The sequence below is a fragment of the Gossypium raimondii genome, unplaced genomic scaffold (genome assembly GCF_025698545.1).
Source record: "Gossypium raimondii isolate GPD5lz unplaced genomic scaffold, ASM2569854v1 Contig00188, whole genome shotgun sequence".
In the NCBI taxonomy this organism is placed as follows: Eukaryota; Viridiplantae; Streptophyta; class Magnoliopsida; order Malvales; family Malvaceae; genus Gossypium; species Gossypium raimondii.
The window spans coordinates 15,001-22,305 of record NW_026291347.1 but is presented as its reverse complement, the minus strand read 5'-3'; the positions used below and the strand labels follow the sequence as shown (position 1 = coordinate 22,305).

Here is a 7,305-nt window from a genome sequence, read left to right as displayed (position 1 = left end):
AATGGATAGGACAGAGGTCTTCTAAACCTTTGGTATAGGTTCAAACCTATTGGACGCAATTTAGAATCGATTTCTATATTCCATTAAGTTAGAATTTTCTATTTATAATTGTTCCTGAAGTCGAAAACGTTCCATTTGGTCCTGAATAGCGTCTTTCAAAAGCGTTTCCGCTTCCTCAGTGAATGTCTTGGTAGAAGATATGATTTCTTGAACTGAGGTTTATTCGTTTTGTAAGTACGTAACTCAACGAGAAATTTCTTACTTGTCCAATTTCTAATGAATCAAGATAACCATTCGTTCCGGTATAAATAGTACTTATCTGTTCTGCCACCGTAAGAGGAGCTGATTGGGATTGTTTAAGCAACTCACGTAATCGTTGACCTCGTGCCAATTGATTCTGAGTAGCTTTATCGAGATCAGAAGCAAATTGTGCAAAGGCTTCTAATTCGGCGAATTGGGCCAATTCCAATTTTGATTTACCAGCGACTTGTTTCATAGCTTTAATTTGAGCCGCCGATCCTACTCTGGAGACGGAAATCCACATTAATAGCAGGTCTGATTCCAGCATTGAATAGATCGGCGGATAAGAATATTTGTCCATCTGTAATGGAAATCACATTAGTAGGAATATACGCCGAAACGTCTCCTGACTGGGTCTCAACTATTGGTAAAGCAGTCATACTTCCTTCACCTAACTGAGAACTTGATTTAGCGGCTCTTTCTAAAAGGCGCGAATGCAAATAAAAACATCTCCTGATAAGCTTCACGACCCGGCGGTCTTCGTAATAGAAGAGACATTTGGCGATAAGCCTGTGCTTGCTTGGAAAGATCATCATAAATGATTAAGGTGTGTCGTTCACGATACATAAAATATTCAGCCAAAGCAGCTCCTGTATAAGGAGCGAGGTATTGTAATGTAGCTGGGGAATCCGCCGTTTCGGCTACCACAATGGTGTACTCCATCGCTCCCTTTCTTGGAAAGTGGTCACCTGAGCCACAGAAGATGCTTTTGACCGATAGCTACATAAACACATATTACATTTTGCCCTTGCTGATTGAGAATCGTATCCGTGGCTACTGCTGTTTTACCGGTCTGTCTATCCTCAATAATTAATTTCGCTGACCACGTCCTATAGGGATCATCGAATCAATAGCAATAAGGCCTGTTTGAAGAGGCTCATAAACGGAACGTCTCGAAATAATACCTGGGCAGGAGATTCAATTAACTGAGATTCAGAAGCTGAAATTTCACCCTGACCGTCAATAGGCTTAGCCAGGCATTTATAACACGACCCAAATAAGCCTCACTCACTGGTATCTGAGCAATTTTTCCTGTTGCTTTTACAGAACTTCCTCTTGTATCATCAAACCGTCACCCATTAATACAACACCAACATTATTTGATTCCAAATTTAGGCAATGCCTATGGTACCTCTTCAAATTCTACTAATTCACCTGCCATTACTTCATCAAGACCATGAATACGAGCAATGCCGTCGCCCACTTGAAGGACGGTACCAGTATTTACAATCTTTACTTCTATTATATTGCTCAATACGTTCACGGATAATATTACTAATTTCGTCGGCTCTAATAGTTACCATGAGTATTTCCTAATTATTTTTGAAGAAAAAATAATGCCTACAATCTACAATAAAGTAAAAGGTAAAAAAGGGCTAATCAGTTATTTTTCATCACCCCAAACAAGCCAATATTAGCGCTAATGGTGCGTAAATGTAACTCGTTGTTTAAAGAACTATTCAGAGTTCCTAGAGCTCCTTGTAAAGCTTGTTGGAAAACCCGTTGTCGGACTTGATTAATCGCTCTTTGTTGTTCAAAATAAATGGTTTCATTTTTGTAATTTTCTAATTGTTCCAAAATCTTATAAGTTGAATTAATCAAATTCAATTTTCTCGTTCTATCTCAGAGTATCCATTCACTGAAACTGATCCGCCTCCATTTTACTTTCCGTAAGCGGCCTGGCCTTTTCCAGCCGTTCAATAGCCCCCGCGTAGTTCTTCTGAATTTCGAATAGTATTCAAGATCCTCTTTCGATTATCTAATTCTAACTCTCCTCCCCAATCTGATTATGGTACCAGTATAGACCGAAATTCCGTTATGATCCCTGATCGATAATAGATACTGGCTGCAATATTTTGATTGATCACAATTGTATATTCCATTTACTATAGAAGTTCCGAGGGTTCACTAAAGAATGTTTCCAATAAAAATTGTTTGTTCTTGCATATCCTTACTGGTTTTCCAAATTAATCCTGTGGATACATATAATTCAGAAGAATATGTGAGTGATTCATATACAGCATCCCTTTCTTTATCAACGGTTCCACCAATTGATATGTTTCCACAAATAATTGAAATTCAATTTCTTGCTCTGTATCTTCAATTTGGAAACTTATAAAGTTCTTCTGTTAAGCCCTGATCCATGAACCCACAAAATCCTTCAAATTGTATCTGATTCAACCCAGGTATTGTAGACATTTCCATTTTCATCCCGAGCATTTTGAATTTCCCATTTCAAAAGAATCCCATTCTTTTCTTCTTCATCGAATCCTACGAATCGATCTAATGATGGAATTGAATTTATTCTGTTTACTGAATCACATGAAATTTATCTAACTCCATATACCATATATATATGGAATGTATGAAATATGAAATGCGTATGAACGGAAGAAGAAAATTATACTCAAATTTTTATTTATATAGAACAAACAGATACAGAAAAGAATTGATAAATGCCATTTAGCCGCATGGAGTTTTGTTTTGTATAGAATATAAAAAAATAATTCAATTTTACCATTATTATGATATTATATTCCAACTGATTGAATACCAGAAAATGAAAGGAATTCTGATTTGATCTGTTCATTGAGATAAAGACAAAATAATTCTAAATATATATATAGGAGAGAGTTGATTCTAGCGCTTAATTTTTTCATGGACCCATTGTTCAAAAAACGATTCGCAGAGAAGATAGATGTTTTTACCCACTTTTTAGTTTTTATTTTTAGTAGAATATTTAGAATATGATTGAAGTGCGTACGAAAAGGGGGCTTATATTTATTAAACATGTGATATAGCATTTCTATTTATATATGTCTTCTTTATTCCATTATAACGCTCTAATGGAGACAAGACATGGCGTGCTCTATCAAAATTCTATTTTTCTTTTATTTTAATCTATTCAATGAAAATTGAAACACGATATTTCAAAAGCTGATTCCTATGGACATCATATCTAGATAGATAAAATAATTTCATTAGATAACTATAACTGTGTAACAACTTATGCTCTGGGGTTTATATAGACCATAATTGCTGTTATATTATTATAATATACTTGAAATTCAGAAAGTTTTTTTTATTGAAAAAATCAATACTGATTAGTTATGTATCCAGTTTGATTTTCTTATACCATTAGAAAAGACATGAAGAAGAATCGTCCATAAATTTGCAGTCAATAGTTAATGGTTCCAATTTATTTGTCCTGAATTTTGACTTTGTAACTGAGAATCCACATTTTCTTTTTCAATAGAAAAGAAAGGAAAGTTTTTAGATATTGTGTGTCTTGAGATACTATAACCAATTGAAGGTATGGATCCGATCTAAAATGAAAAGAAAAGGGGATACTCTTTTTGTTTGTAGCCTTTATGACATGGCCGAGCGGTAAGGCGGGGACTGTAAACCTTTATTCCCCAGTTCAAATCCGTGTCGCCTGATCAACAAAACTCGAAATCCTAACGTCTCCAACGTCTAGGATTCAAGGAAAACTAAAGTAGTGGAAGGGAATCAAAATCTTGATATGGGAGCCCCTTACTAATGGAGTGGCTACTAGAGGAGTCTTGAATTAGATTGATAACGGGAGTGTCTAATTAACTAATGAATGGTTGTAGAAGGTTGGAAGATACTTTGTATACAGACGGATGAAAGTCTCTGAATGTTCAGGCATCCAATTAATATTAGATTGATAGATAATCGGCTTTTACTTAATGAGGGACACCAAAAGAAAGAATAAGTCTTATTATTACATGAGTAACATTCTTTGATATTTCCAAAAGTGTTACTGCGTTTTGTTTTGTGCTTAATGGTTCTTGATTTTACTCGAAATCATATAAGAGTTTGTTATAAGCGGATTTATCGAAGTGATTCATCAACGGTGGCGTGTCACACCCTTTCTTTTGACTCTGCGCCAGTAATTCCACTATTATTAGTGAACAATAATGGAAAAATGGAATCTTCATATTTGTTTCATATTCATAGAGATAGGGACATAATACACATGGATATAGTAACTTGCTTGGGCTTTTAATGGTAGTCTTTATTTTCCTTTCACTTAGTATACAAAAACTAAAAAGTATATTAAAAAATAATAAATCAAAGATTTACATATAATTTGTAATTTATAATTGTACTTAGAATTGTATAATGTATAATTGTAATTTGTCAGCAAAGTTGTTTTTTTTTTTTCTTCAAATTCAAAGAATTCTTCTCCTTTATACATAGGTCATCGATTCAGCATTAAAAGGCTCAAATCGTTTTATCGACATGAGTGTTTTATATCGAAAAAACATTTTTGTTTTGAAAATATTTCTGTATTTAGTAACATAGTAGTAGAAAGAGTACCCTGCTGCATCTGAACTTCAAACGGGTTTGGCCTTAACCATGTTAATGGTCCCAGATTATTGGTTAATAGAGAATCAAAGTCGATGTACCAATGAATCGAAATGCTATGGTTCTATAATATGATTTTAAAATTTATTCAGAAGTAATTCGCGGATCATGCACCTTTTCTTTCCTAGTTATAATGAAAAAAGTACAACTGGGTGAATCCAGCCTATTCTTGAAATAAACAACTCGCACACACTCTTTCCAAAAAAGATCAATACACCAAGGACTACACTTAGATTTATTGGATTTGTTGCTAAAATATCGGTATTAACCCGAAACTCCGGCGGATGGCCAGTGACCCAAGGAAACGAAAGAATCGGTTTACATTTTCATATGATCTCTATTTTATTTTAGATAGACTAAAAAAAAACTCGGTTCTTTCTTTTTGTATTATATCGCTTTGACTCCTTTTCCATTTATTCTATTCTATTTATATTATTCTAATTATTCTAATTCTATGTATTTTTTTTGTTTTAATAAATTATTAAATTTATTATAAAATTATTCATTATTATGATTATGAATTTTCATTTACCTATGTATAAACGGAGTCAAAAATAGATTCTATTTATCTAGTTAGCTAGAAATGTATTTTTTTTTCAATTGAAAATTCTAATAATAATAATTTTATTAGAATTAGGGCAGGTTTCATGTCAATGGCAAAATACCTCATTTGTTGCAACACTCCTTTAAACAATAAATAAGAAATAAGTAAACAAGAAATTAAGAAATAAGGGGTCTCTTGAACTAAGAAGGAAGGAAGAAAGAGTCGGTGATAATTCCTCATCCTCAAATTAATCCTTCCCATGGATTATTGTCCCAACGAATAATTAATTGTAGGTGAAATCTTGATAGAATGAAAAGGAGGAGTAAGTCCCAAGCCATTAAATAAGAAAAAATAAAATTCTCATGTTTATAGGATTAAACAAAGGATTCGCAATAAGAGTGCCAATGCTACAACCAGCCCATAAATTGTTAAAGCTTCCATAAAAGCCAAACTAACAATAAAGTACCTGTATTTTTCCTTCTGTCAAGGTTGTCTCTCGATACCTTTCTACAGCTTGGCCTTAGCAGTTCCTGACCAACCCAGGTCCATTAGAAGTGCTCCGACAGCCAACCCAGCAGCAATAATTTGAAAGGCAGAAATCAGTGGATTCATGATAAGTCTTCGCACCAAAATAAAGAAATGGTTAATGATACAATCATCCAATGAATTTTGACTTAATTATATTATTCCATCGCTAAAGATTCAACCTGCTGAAGTAACAAGAACCTGAATGGAAGTGAGAAGATTATTGAACTGTCAGAACTATTTCGACATCTTTTTTTTAGGTCCCATCCGCTAGATTTTTTGAATCCGCACATACTTTGTTCTTCCTTCTTTTTTCCAACCCATTCTTTGGCTTTGAATTCTTCTGTTTTGTCTTTATTTTATTTATCTCTTTATTCGTTCAATCTATAGTCAAAGACGAAACAGAGGAACTTTATTCTTCTATTAAATACCTATCTAAATCCACAGTAGTAGGTTGGATTAGATATATTTTGAGTTGGTATAAATCTAGTCAATATCTAATATCCCATATGTATGTGTTCTTATATAACGTAAACCAAACTATTCATGTCTTTAGATTCCAATTGGATTCTAGAATTCTTCCTCAAAGGATAGACAAGAGCTGTCTTATAGCCATTAGATCTCCATATACCTAATTTTACCCCCTTTTTTTTCTTCCTAACCATTTTTTTTTTTTTATATCGTTTTTTGTAATGTAAATTCGTCTCTTCCTTTTATTTTTTATTTAGCATTATCTCACATGGATACAATCTAAATGGACGAATCTATTAGACCAAATCATTGCATACAATAAAAACATCAATATCAGTATTTGATTGAGCTAAGTTCATGCAATTTATTTTATTATTTACAAAAAATTCTTTTGGTCAATCATTGAATTGAATGAAGAAATCGACTGAAATGGGAATCATTCTATATAAAGAACAGCTTTTTAAAAATCATAGACCCTAAATTGATACTACAAGAATTCCTATTCGAATTAGGACTCATAATATTGAAATTGAATAACAAAAAACAATATCAAGATAAAGATAATATTGATTGAAGGTAAATATGATATAAATATAAGTAATAAAAAATGGACCAACCTTAGAATTTTAGGAAAAGATCTTTTCAATTAGATCTTCTTCCTTTTTTATTACACCTTCTAATATCGTAATCTTTTTGTTATTACTCTAGATCGTCGTATTTGTATATTTATGGTCCTAAGTAAGTAGATTATCTTGAGTTGCGCATACATTGGATTGGACCAAGCTAAGCTAAAAAAGAAAAGGGCCAGACTATTTCAAAAAAACTAGTCAATGATGACCCTCCATGGATTCGCCTATATAAGCTGCAGCTAAAGTTGCAAAAATAAGAGCTTGAATCCTAATTTGTAAATAATCCAAGGAACATGACAGGTATAGGGACGACTGAAGGTACTAAAGAAACAAGAACAACAACTACTAATTCATCTGCTAATATATTCCTGAAAAGTCGAAAACTAAGTGATAAGGGTTTTGTGAAATCCTCTAAAATGTTAAAGGAAAAGAATGGAGTGGGTT

General features: G+C 33.1%; 2 pseudogenes; both read right to left on the bottom strand.

The window, feature by feature from the left end:
- Positions 1-57: 57 nt before the first annotated feature.
- On the bottom strand, positions 58-1,619 carry LOC128037048 (ATP synthase subunit alpha, chloroplastic-like; annotated as a pseudogene).
- A 5,440-nt stretch (positions 1,620-7,059) lies between these two features.
- The window catches only part of LOC128037045 (ATP synthase subunit a, chloroplastic-like), an 821-nt pseudogene continuing 575 nt past the window's right edge, over positions 7,060-7,305 (bottom strand).